The 12,829-nt window shown below is 39.4% G+C and overlaps 1 long non-coding RNA gene across 1 annotated transcript; it reads left to right on the plus strand.

Annotated features, from left to right (window-relative positions):
* Nucleotides 1–4,802: 4,802 nt before the first annotated feature.
* On the plus strand, nucleotides 4,803–11,603 carry LOC147497062 (uncharacterized). The gene is made up of 4 exons (XR_015196693.1): nucleotides 4,803–4,979; nucleotides 5,092–5,170; nucleotides 5,252–5,343; nucleotides 11,288–11,603. It is a non-coding gene; the product is annotated as an uncharacterized LOC147497062 (long non-coding RNA).
* The last annotated feature ends 1,226 nt before the right edge of the window (nucleotides 11,604–12,829 follow it).

Below are 12,829 nucleotides of genomic sequence, written 5' to 3' on the forward strand. Positions count from 1 at the left end.
GATACATTGGGGTTTTTCTAGCACTTCTCCTCATACACCTCTTCGAACAGCCAACATTCTTACCATTCTTTTCAAGATGTAGGAACGGATTCGGAACCGACGACGCCAAAGAACCATGTCGGTACAGGACCAAACGAAGATTGTTCCACCGACAACATCTTTACTGAAAATGCATTATGTAACGTATTTAATCCCATGGAAGGGCTTCGCTTAATTCAACAAGGACTGATGACATTATTCAAACGTCAGAACATTATTATCACCAGCCTTCTTGAATTTCGGGACTGCGGACAATAAACGAAGAGGAACAAGCACAATTCTTGCCACGACCACAACCAATTCTTGGCAAATCACGCTCTCATAATGGGAGAACCGCCCGAGATTTACGGGCGAGAAAACAAAATGTTTTTTTTTTTTTTTTTAAATTAAGCTAGGGTTAGGCAGACCCCCACCTGTATTGATTCAACCGTTTCGTACATATATTTGTCCACTTACATCCTCATTTACAATACATTGTAGTCTATGATCTAGTGGAGGGACAAACTGTACAACAAAATTAGTTGCATCATGATGTGAAGCTAAGTAGTCCGCTGCTCGGTTCACTTCTCTATAGACATGGGAGAAGGATAGAAAAGTGAACTCCGATCGTTTCATATCTATAGCTTTGATCATGTCCATGCAGAACCAAGGAGGTTTCTCCAACTTGTTGATGGCATTCACAGCTCTCAGAGAGTCAGACTCGACCTCCACTTCCTTATAGCCTTCGCGATACATCTCGTAGGCATATGTTGATAGCTTTGATTTCCTGAAATAGCACGACGCCGCGTGCCTCCACTGCCATGAATCCTGCTAACACATGACCCTCTTTGTCTCGATAACTCCGCCATGTCCCGCTCCCCTTCGCTTCATCGCATTGCACCATCGGTATTGGCCTTCACTCGCCTGCCATTTGGACCCCTCCATACACATTCTACTTGCCTTTGTATCATATATTTGGGGTCGATGTTAAGACTCTGAAACAGGTTCCTAACTCTTGCCGTATCCTTGATCACCGGGCCTTAAGACTTGGGTAATTCCTTGTGTCTCGTGATCATCTTCTCATAAAAGGTTTTGGGTTGTCCTGGCAGCATGCTGAAATCTTCTATCGTTCCTTTCCTTCCATAGGTATGCCACTGCTGCACAGAAAAAGACCTTGTAGATCTCCCCTAGCTCCTCCTCTTTGCAAATGCGAAGGATAGACGACCACTCCCTATTTGCTGTGCGGTTATCTGTGCTGATGCCGAGCAGTCGCTTGACTCTAGCTAGGACTTCCTCAGAGTATACACATTCAAAGAACAAATGCCCTGAGAATTCGCGGCTATTGTTGCATAGGCAGCAAAGCTGAAGTTTGGAGGATTTTCCTGTGTACGAGTCTATCCTGGGTGGGAAGACTTTGGGAGAACAGCTGCCATGTAGAGAAAGAGTGTCTAGGCATCACCCACTTACCCCACACCAACTTATGCCATCTCATCTTTCCCTTCTCTGGTGACAGCGCCTGGTACGCATTGTGTGAGGTGAACTGTCCACTCGAATGCGGTGTCCACACTATATGATCGTGAGCGAGATGTTTGTTGATGTCCACCTCTTGGATCACCGCCTTTAAGGTTTGAGATTGCATCTGATTGACTGCATCAGTCCATTCCCCATTAGAAATGATAACACTGACCTTAGCATCTAGTGGAAAATCCCATTCTGCCTTTGCTTCAGTGTCTTCGAGTAGCGGTGATCTTGAGCACCAAATGTCGTGCCACATGTAAGCACAAAAATGTGTACCTAAGTCTATGCAATTGATTTTAGAGTCGCCACTAACTTTATTAAGGAAAAGTTGAGTAAAACCTATGTGAAGGACTAGCCCTCGAAACTAGATGATTATTTGGGTTCGAGTCAAGGTAACGATGTGGGAAGGTGTTAGGCACCCAATCGTCTTCAGTAAAACCCAAATTTTACTTCTATTGAGGTGTAGCGTGTTAAGATAGGCAAATGAAGAAAGCTTGAAAAATTAATCTACCAAGTTGGATTAAAACTAATAACTATATGCTATAATAAAACTAAAAAAATAACCTAATATGCAATGCTAAAGGAAATAAAGAGAAAAGAAAGATGTCACCTTGTTTGGAATATTGCCTCATACTTGATTGTAGATTGATTGATTGATTGATGATAAACTTGATCTTGAATTGACAACTGTGATTTTTGGATTGAAACAGGTGATTTGAGAAAAAACAACTTTTGGTGAAAAGAAGTGTCTACTCAAGATCGGTGAAGAAGAAAAGAAGGCTAAAATGAAGAACTAGAAAAGAAAAATGAAGAACACCAAGAGAAGAAAGCTATTAGCTCACGAATAACTAGGTCAGTTATTAACTCCGAATTCCTAGCTCTAGCTTGCTCTAGATTATTTTTTATGGGTGAATGAGACCCATATTTATAGCTTTTGGGATGGATTTCAATATGGTAATGAGTTTGATCCAATGGTCGAGTGTTGATGAAGAAAAATCCAATGGCTTCGATCTCTTTCTACGGTTGCACCTCCTAAATCGGCCCTTGATTCAAGAGGTGGGATAAGGGGTGCGATCTTGGCCCTTGGTTTTGGATATTTCAGATGGATTAGGGCAAAAAAATCAAGCCCTACACGTCCTTAATGAGCCCATAATCCGGGGTTTCCAAACTTGGCTCCAAAATGGCATATTCTCTAGAATATTCTTGATTTTAGGGATCAAATCAAATCAAACAATTAAGGAAGGTTCTCTAGGTTTTAGAGGCTTGAAAATGGGCTAGAAACCCTAATGAAAAGGTCCAACTCGGGCTGGATCCACAGCCCATGAGAACAAGTCCAAAATCCTTAAAAAGGCCCATTTTGACCATATTTTCAATGCCGCAAATTCCCTTTGACCGGATCAAAATTAGGCAAACTCTTCTTCAAAAAATTGTTAATTAATCCATTAGGAAGGTCCATGAACTCTTAAAATACCCTTGGGTCGAAATCTTACTCCAAAAATCGTTGCACTCAACAAAAGCGGTCGCGATAACGAAAAAGCGGGATAGGGCAAGATTAGGGTTTAGAAATCCAAAAGGAACCTAGGCAAGCTTGTACTCATTTGAAGGATTTTTCAAGGGAATTCAAATATGAAATAATCTCATCCAAAGAAAGAGTGGAAAAACGAGATTTGGGCTCCAAAAGGTTACGTGGGCATTTTGGTCATTTTCAACTCAAAACTTCGAGAAAGCAACGAAACTTGACCATAGCTAGAACATGATGAGGAGAGTCTAAAGAAGCTAAAAAGAAGATGAAAAGAAAGAAGTTTGATGTAGAAATGAAGACTCTAGAAAGCAAATCACTTTATATGATCAAATTTAATTCAAGGCAAAATCATGAATGAATTATGCGGGGTGCAAAAATTTACGATTTGCCCCTCTTTGTTTGGAGGTTGCTTGCAAATGAGCGGCAAAAGCCATGGAGACAAACCATTTTTTTGTCAAGCTCCACCAAAAGATCTCATGCAATTTTTGAAAATTCATTTGAAAAAAATATTTTTAAAAGAGGGCATTTCCCTGGATATTTGAAATCCTCAATTTTTTTTCAAGTTGTTTGTGAAAACACAGTTGAAAATGGTTGTCACTCAAGAGAGGATGGTATCGTACTTTACAAATCGTGTTTTTACGTCTTTACATTTTTCAAGATTACTCAACCAAAGTATCACACCTAATCGTCGTGCATTTTACGTCTTACATTACATCGGTGTGTACTAGGATAATGGCTATTTCGGGGCGGGCACTTAGGCCAAAAATGGTGATGGATAAGGATGAACAACTTTTTGAAATCAAGGGACAAATTTTTTGAAATCGATATTTTTCAAATTCATTTTGGAAAACCTGGTGAAATCAAATGGATAGATCAATTCATTCATGATTTTGACTTAGATTAAAGATTCTCATATAATGGTGATAACCAAACAACGACGAAAAGACTCACAGGGAGAGCAAGAAGATCCACTGGGGATAGGAGATTCTAAAGAAGATGGACGAAGACATAGACGAACACCGCTGGAGAAGATAAGAGATATGCTGGAGATGAAAGATGGATGCTGGGAATGATGATATTCAAGTTCAATCAATCAATCAATCAATTACGTTCAAGTATACTTGGGTTGGAAAAAACTGTCACTATGAGTTCAGGCTGATCCATCCATGAGGCTGTCAGTAAAAACTGACATTGTTCTCGCGAACAATTTTAATGTTGCACAAATGGGGTTACCGAAATGATATTAATGATCAAGTGGTTACCAATAGTGCGGTAGAAAACAAAACTTGATGAATATTTTCTCATACTGGAGGGTAAGAACCCCATGGTACTAATATTCATCATTTTTTTAATTTTGAAAAGTTTTTGGAATTTTTTTTTTTTTTTTTTTTTATTCAACTTGGTCAACAGTCAAACAGGTCAAAACCGACTCAACCTAGTCAAAACCGGGTCAACCTGAGTAAACCGGGTCAACCTGGTCAAAACCGGATCAACTGGTGAGAATCGGGTCAAACAGCTCAAACCAGGTCAAACTGGTCCAACCGGGTTGAACAGGACCGAATGATAAAAAGGTAAGGGCACCGACTTCCAAATTGCATTTGCACGGACTCAACCTCAAAACAGATCTTCAATTTTCCAAAAGGTAAAAGGAATCTTTGAAAAGTCAAACTGTTTTGTTTCTAAAACAATCATTACTTTTTTGTTGTAAACAAAAATCGAACAGTACCCATTTTGTAAACAAAATCCACCGCACATGCCAGTTTCTAATTAAGCCGTCCAAACCAAGCCTATATTAACATGACCAAGGAAAGAAAAAACATACCTTGCCACCGTCCAGTGAATGAGAACATGCAGCAGATGGAGCCAAAGCGCCACACAGGCACACAGTCAAGAACTCCAAACCACACCATGCCGTTTCATGGTAAGTCAAACCAAATCGATTGAACAACTTTTCTACAGACTTAAGCGTATGCACTAACTCCAATGACATGCAACTCTTATACGCATCATGCATCCAAACTACTTAAAATCAGCAAAAGCGCGCTAAGACTTACCTTTCAAATGGGTCATCCAGACAGATATATCGGGCGATGGTGGCTCTACAATGCAGTGGTAAACCAAAATGCCTCTTTACTCCCTTCAATTTATTATTGAAGCTCATCTTGTTCACCAACACTCGTCAATCACATACAGGAATTTGTGGTCTTGGACGGCCTGTGGAACTTGAATTGGGAGAAACTTTCTTGGCAAAGATTAGGCGCAGGCATTATTTCTTTCTGTGACAGGTTAGTGCAATATACATAATATACAGTACATAAAACTATAATGCAACTATGTTATTAGAATATGCATGAGTGGTCATATTATGATGGATGTATAGACCAAATTATTTGAATGCTATGTTAGTACAAAAAGTGCATGGTTCAGTTAGGATATATTATTTGAATTTTCTACATGCTTGAAATCCTAGATTTTTCATCATAAGCCATCCAAAGCAAACCGAGTTTTTGAAAACAAATCATTTATTTTTTTATTTTATTTTATTTTTTGAAATTCATTTTGAAAACAATTTTGAAAACCATGGAAAACAAAACAATTTTTTTTTTTTTTTTTTTTTTTTTTTTTGAGAATAAGAAATACCACAAATGATTAAATAACAAGTGAAGGTGGGGAAATGAATTACCGACAAGAAGATGAGCATGAAGGCGACCATAGGATAGAAGCACGATCAAACTTGGCACCTATGAAGTAGATGATATTCTTGTCCCTTTGATTGCTTGACCTTCACAAGCGTCTTTGACGACACCCAAAAACTTTCTTCCAAAACAGATAGAGCATAAAGCATGGGACCAATCTTCTGAGACGACCTCCTCATACATCGCAATCACTAGTAGTGAATCCTCCAATGCCTTCCCTTTTTTTTTTTTTTTTTTTTTTTTTTTTTTTTTTTTTTTTCTCAACTTCTCAACTAGGAGATATAGTGGACTTAGAGATCAAGAGTGGACTTTCATAGGACTATAATGTAGGCTTAGGTGATAGGCTCGGAAAGAAGGGATAGGATCAAAAATTATTTTTGGAGTAGAACTTGTCATATAAAGGGAGGAGTAATTGGAATGATAGTAGTGAGATGATGATACGGATCCCAAATCTCAAATGAAAGCTGCCCCTTGTTTAGGTTTTCCATTTTGGACCCGGTGTTGATTATTTTGTGCAACTCTAAGCATTTTGAGTTCTTTTTTTTTTTTTTTTTTAACCCTTGCACTAGGAGTTTTTTTTTCTTCTTCTTCTTTTTCGACACCTTCTTGGGATAAATAACATGGGGATAATTGTTTAGTGATCAAAGATGGATGGAATGATGCCCCCGAATATGACAAGTTCTATAAAAATAGGTATGGGGTAATCTATGGGTAGGCTAAAGATTTATTAGGCTTCCTAAAGGATATGGGCTTGTATTGTGGGAAATAAAAGAATAGGCTAAGGCTCAAATGGGCTTCTAATGGTAGCATATGACATTAGGTGGGCTTATGAGGCTAAAAACAAAACGATCAAAGATGGCCTGTTCCATTGTCTCTCTAAGATTTCCACTATACTCTTCGTCTTAAAATAAACAAAGTTGGGTAAAAAGTAGTACCTCTTTAATTGGTTGGCATTGGTAGGATTTTCCATGTAGAATCTTCATAGTGAATGGACATTCACTATTGGGTTCAAACTTTCTGGTTCATTGATTCCACTCTAGTGCGGATCCGCTTTTCGGCTTTTACTTTGCAACAATGTCTCCATTGGTATCTAAGTCCCCTGTAGAACATCAATGCCCTCCTTCATATATCTCAGCTCTCAAAAAATTTTGATCGTAGATGAACTCCTCTTAGCATTCCGCTTGTTGATGTAGTAATTCGATTAGTCGGTGACTTCTTTGATAGATAGCTCTCATGTCTTCGATGGATGCAAATGGATGCTAATTATGCAATATGGAGTTTGCCCTCTCCACGGTAGGGTAGGCTGGTTGGTTGATTGGCTAAGTAGCCGTTGATTGATGGAATGTAGAATATTTCCCTTTTGATGGGAGGGTAGTTGATCAAATGATGTTATGGAGCTTTGTCCTCTCCACAAGGGTAAAATGCATAATCTTTGAATTTAGACATTTGAAAAATCTTCTCAAACATAAGCTGGCTGAACTTTCTTCCTCCTCAATTTCTTCTTCTCGGTGAGTGATTCTCTCATCTTTGAACAATGAAAATCATGCACCACCCTAAGATAATAGATTGTCATAGGTATGATCAACACTTCTATAGATTCCTTGATGAATTTGATCGGGCTTTCAACGAGGAGGGATCAAGGTTATACAAATCTGCACATAATGTGGTCCATCTGTGGTGCCAAGGTTGATGGTCTTTGTCTCCACAATGACTAGTGTCCTGTCATTAATCCTCGACCGCTTCATGAGAAAGAATGGACTCGGCAGCTTCATTATCCATTCCTTCTTCATCATCGGGGAGGGATCATAATAATCTGCACAAGTCATTCAATCATCTTGCACTAAGGTAAAGTGGGTAAATTATATTACGTGGGATTTTGAAACTTTTTTTTATTTTATTTTTTGTTTTTTGAAATATCTGGATTTTTTTAGATTTTTGAAATATTTGATTTTTTTGGATTTTTTTTTTGAAATATCTGATTTTTTTTTTTTTTTTTTTCATAAAAGAATAAAACAAACTAATTGAGAGTAGAAAACTTATCTGTGCTAAGCAACGGACCGGGATCAAATATAAGAGAGAAATTGATTCGGAACCCATCAACCAATGTTGTAGCTCCATGCATGAGTGATGAATTTTCTGAATGATGTGATTTCTCCATGAGCAACATATCAAACTTCGTGACGTTATGTGATTTGTACGCCACACCCCCTGAGAAGTCAAGTTTCCATCCCGGTCTAGTGCATGAATGTCATCAAAACACATGAGTGCCTACGCGCGTGCCCTAGCTTGAAAGTGATTGTGGTGGTTGAATGGCCATTTCATATGATCATGGTTGGTGGTGTTTCCCAACCTCTCCATTGTCAACTTACTTTGGGTTTGATGGCAGCTAGATCTTGAAGAGACAAACATAGAGTAGTCCCATTCACCAAATACCAATAAGGTCATTAGAAGAATAACCTGCCAGAATATTGCAATGGCAAATGACTTCGATTTTCTTGAGCTCGGCATTTGATCTTCCAAGTGTGAGGAAGATGTAAAGTCTTTGAGACTAGTAGTAAGACGCCCAAAATGCCTATCATTGGAATCCGACTTAGCCATTATAAACTGGTCTTCAGAGACAAGTATTGCAAAAGCATCATTATAGTCCTCTTCCTTGCATTCTAGTGAAGTGATCTTGATTGCAGAAATGGAATCTTTTTCTTCATAAAAAATAGGACAGAACATGTCAAAGAGCTCGATACCATAATCTTGAATCATCTATCGGGGATATGTTTTGAGAATCTTGGTCAACCGGTTCGAACATAGACTTGGTAGACTTCTCAAGTACCACTTCTTGGACCTCTTGGTCTTCTAACAAACTTGGCTCACAAACCTTCAACTGTCGTAAAGAAGATGGTGAAGCATATACCTTATCTTTGGGCTTATCAAACTCCTTATCTAGAACATGCAACAAAGGTGGAGCCGATAATGGTGTCTTCTTAGTTGGTGATTCAGCAAACAGGGGTGCCACTTTTTCATCCAACGATATAGCCTTGGCCTTGGGCCTTGCTTGTTTTTGTGCCTTGTAATCTTTAATTGCATCTTGAAAATTGAACGGCTTGAAGAGCGACATGGCATTAACCTTGGATGCTTGCTCGAGTGGGGTAATGAATGAGGCCAGACTTTTCTTGACAGGCTCTAATGTGTGAACTTCTCCATTATAGTACGGTAATGGATTTGTCACAACATTTGAGCACCAAGATGTGATACATCAATTCTCCCCGATTCGATCAAATCTTGTATCGCGATGCTTAAGAGCTCCACACTTTTCTGTAGGATGTCCAATAGACTGATGGAAATCACAATGTTTAGAAGCATCATACCAATATGGTGGTGGATTCGGAGGAGGCCTAGGCTGCAATGGTGTAACTAGGCCTTGCTGGATCAAAGCCTTGAGAATGACCGACAATGGGTACGGTAGCTCTGTGAACTGCCTCTGTGGCTTAGGGAACCCTCTATTTTGGTATCCTTGTTGTCTTGGAAGATATGCAATCTGATTGGAAGAAGGATGAGCTGTCACCTCTTCTTGGATCTGTGCGTGTGGTTGAGACTGTACTTGTGTGGCAACAGCATTGGCTTCTTTGTTGTTCACCGTTACAGTGGGAGGCTTCTTCTTCTGCGGGTTAGATCCTGTAGATATTGAGCTGATGGGAGAAATATTACCAGATGATAACCCATCTTCTATTTGTGATCCAGCGGCAACTAAGGCTTGATATGTCGGATGATAACTAGCACTTAGCCTGGTTGCATACTCTTGGTTCAAACTCTTCATAACCATCCTAATTTGCTCCTGTTCCGTGGGCCTATCAATGATTTGGGCCGCTTTTGTCCTCCATCTTGTAATGTACTCTGTAAAACTTTCATTCAAACCTTGCTTCAAAGCTTCAAGTTGCCTTCGGCCCATTTGGATGTCAGTGTTGTAAGAGAAGTGAGCTACGAAAGCATTTACCAGTTCAGGCCAAGTCTTGATTTTTTGCGTTTCAGTATTCATCCACCAAGTAAGGGCTGCACCCTTAAGACTCCTCTGGAATAGTTGAACCATTAGTTCTGGCCCGATTCCCATCGGTTGTAGATAACTTGCATACATACGAATGTGGGCCTTTGGACAGCCGGTTCCCTCATATCGCTCCATCTTTGGAAATTCGAATCCATGTGGTACTCTGATCTGTGGATATGGACACAGATTATCAAGGTCCAGGTCTTCACCTTTCATCTTGGTCATTGCTTCTTTCAATTTCTTAATCTCCTCCATTACGGGGTCAACCGGTGGTTGGATTGGGTTTTGCGCTTGGTATTGGGGGTTCGTGGTGAAGAAACGGTGATGGTTGTGGAGTTTGTGGAAAATAGGTTGGGGTTGGTAACATAAATGGGTTGGACATCATGGTTGTAGTTGGAATTTGGTTTGGGCTTTGAAAAGTTTGATGAGTGAACGGTTGAGGCATGTAGGTTGTGTTATCCTGAGGAAAAAATTGGGACGAAGTATGGGTTGACATGGGAACATGCAATTGGGTTGATCTATGTGTCGCATACGGAGTAGGTAATGAGGTTGGTAGAATGGTAGGGTTAGGACTAACCATGGGAGGTAGTGTGATACCTGGTTGTTGTGGTTGACCCAGACTTGGAGTTATTGCAAACTTTGACATCATCTTGAGAAACATCTTTTCCATCGCCTTCTCCATCAATTCCTCTTGACTGGTAGGGATTGACGATTCACCAGAATTACTTGTATGTGGACTTCGAATTTTCGCTGATAAAATTTGTCCCTCAGCTGGAGGTGCTGGTGGAGAACTTCCTTGTGGCACATACATCTGTGATGAAGATATAGGTGGCAGCGATAACTCTTGAGAAGAACCGTCTGGTAGATTCTCCATTTGAATCAGCGAATTAATGGTTGCACGAGATAACCTTAACCCTGGTCTTCTATTCCAACTAGCTTCTGGATAAGCCTTCTTCTTTCCTATCTTAACTGAAACACCTCAAAGAAAATGTAAGTCTGACTCTCTAGGGACATCCCCAGCAGAGTCGCCAAAAAACTGTAAGCACAAAAATGTGTACCTAAGTCTATGCAATTGATTTTAGAGTCGCCACTAACTTTATTAAGGAAAAGTTGAGTAAAACCTATGTGAAGGACTAGCCCTCGAAACTAGATGATTATTGGGTTCGGGAGTCAAGGTACGATGTGGGAAGGTGTTAGGCACCCACAATCGCTTTGGTAAAAACCAAATTTTACTTCTATTGAGGTGTAACGTGTTAAGATAGGCAAATGAAGAAAGCTTGAAAAATTAATCTACCAAGTTGGATTAAAAACTAATAACTATATGCTATAATAAAACTAAAAAAAAATAACCTAATATGCAATGCTAAAGGAAATAAAAGAGAAAAGAAAGATGTCACCTTGTTTGGAATATTGCCTCATACTTGATTGTAGATTGATTGATTGATTGATGATAAACTTGATCTTGAATTGACAACTGTGATTTTTGGATTGAAACAGGTGATTTGAGAAAAAAAACAACTTTTGGTGAAAAGAAGTGTCTACTCAAGATCGACGAGAAGAAAAGAAGGCTAAAAATGAAGAACTAGAAAGAAAAAATGAAGAACACTGAAGAGAAGAAAGCTATTAGCTCTGAATAACTAGGTCCAGATTATTAACTCCGAATTCCTAGCTCTAGCTTGCTCTAGATTATTTTTTTATGGGTGAATGAGACCCATATTTATAGCTTTTTGGGATGGATTTCAATATGGTAATGAGTTTGATCCAATGGCTGAGTGTTGATGAAGAAAAATCCAATGGCTTGATCTCTTTCTGGTTGCACCTCCTAAATCGGCCCTTGATTCAAGAGGTGGGATTAAGGGGTGCGATCTTGGCCCTTGGTTTTTGGATATTTCAGATGGATTAGGGCAAAAATCAAGCCCTACACGTCCTTAATGAGCCCATAATCCGGGGTTTCCAAACTTGGCTCCAAAATGGCATATTCTCTAGAATATTCTTGATTTTAGGGATCAAATCAAATCAAACAATTAAGGAAGGTTCTCTCTAGGTTTTTAGAGGCTTGAAAATGGGCTAGAAACCCTAATGAAAAGGTCCAACTCGGGCTGGATCCACAGCCCATGAGAACAAGTCCAAAATCCACAAAAGGCCCATTTTGACCATATTTTCAATCGCAAATTCCCTTTGACCGGATCAAAATTAGGCAAACTCTTCTTCACAAAATTGTTAATTAATCCATTAGGAAGGTCCATGAACTCTTAAAAATACCCTTGGGTCGAAATCTTACTCCAAAAAATCGTTGCACTCAACAGTGCGCATAACGAGCTGAAACGGGATAGGGCAAGATTAGGGTTTCCGAAATCCAAAAGGAACCTAGGCAAGCTTGTACTCATTTCGAAGGATTTTTCAAGGGGAATTCAAATATGAAATAATCTCATCCAAAGAAAGAGTGGAAAAAACGAGATTTGGGCTCCAAAAGGTTACGTGGGCATTTTGGTCATTTTCAGCTCAAAACTCAGAAAGCAACGAAACTTCAGCCATAGCTAGAACATGATGAGGAGAGTCTAAAGAAGCTAAAAGAAGATGAAAAGAAAGAAGTTTGATGTAGAAATGAAGACTCTAGAAAGCAAATCACTTTATATGATCAAATTTAATTCAAGGCAAAATCATGAATGAATTATGCCCGGGGTGCAAAAATGGGGTGTCTACACCACAGCAGCGTTTCTTCCCCTTTTGCAATGGAATATCTGATGAGTTTCTTGGCTGCGGTTCTATTATTCAAAATACTTCGCCATGTCCAAGAACAGTCTCGAGGCACTCTCATAGTCCAAAAGAAGTTGGACTTGATGTGTTGTTTCCAGATCCAATCTACCCAGATGGTGTCTTCTTTAGAGATTATTTTGAAAATCAGCCCACAATGCGCACCCACGTTCCATCTATGAACATTCATAATTCCCAGCCCACCTTCTTCCTTTGTTTGACAACCGTGCTCCTCCACCTTCAAAGTGCCTTTTCTATTATTTGTGCAGTCAAAGGAATTTTTTG

The sequence above is a fragment of the Coptis chinensis genome, chromosome 5 (genome assembly GCF_015680905.1).
Source record: "Coptis chinensis isolate HL-2020 chromosome 5, ASM1568090v1, whole genome shotgun sequence".
Classification (NCBI taxonomy): Eukaryota; Viridiplantae; Streptophyta; class Magnoliopsida; order Ranunculales; family Ranunculaceae; genus Coptis; species Coptis chinensis.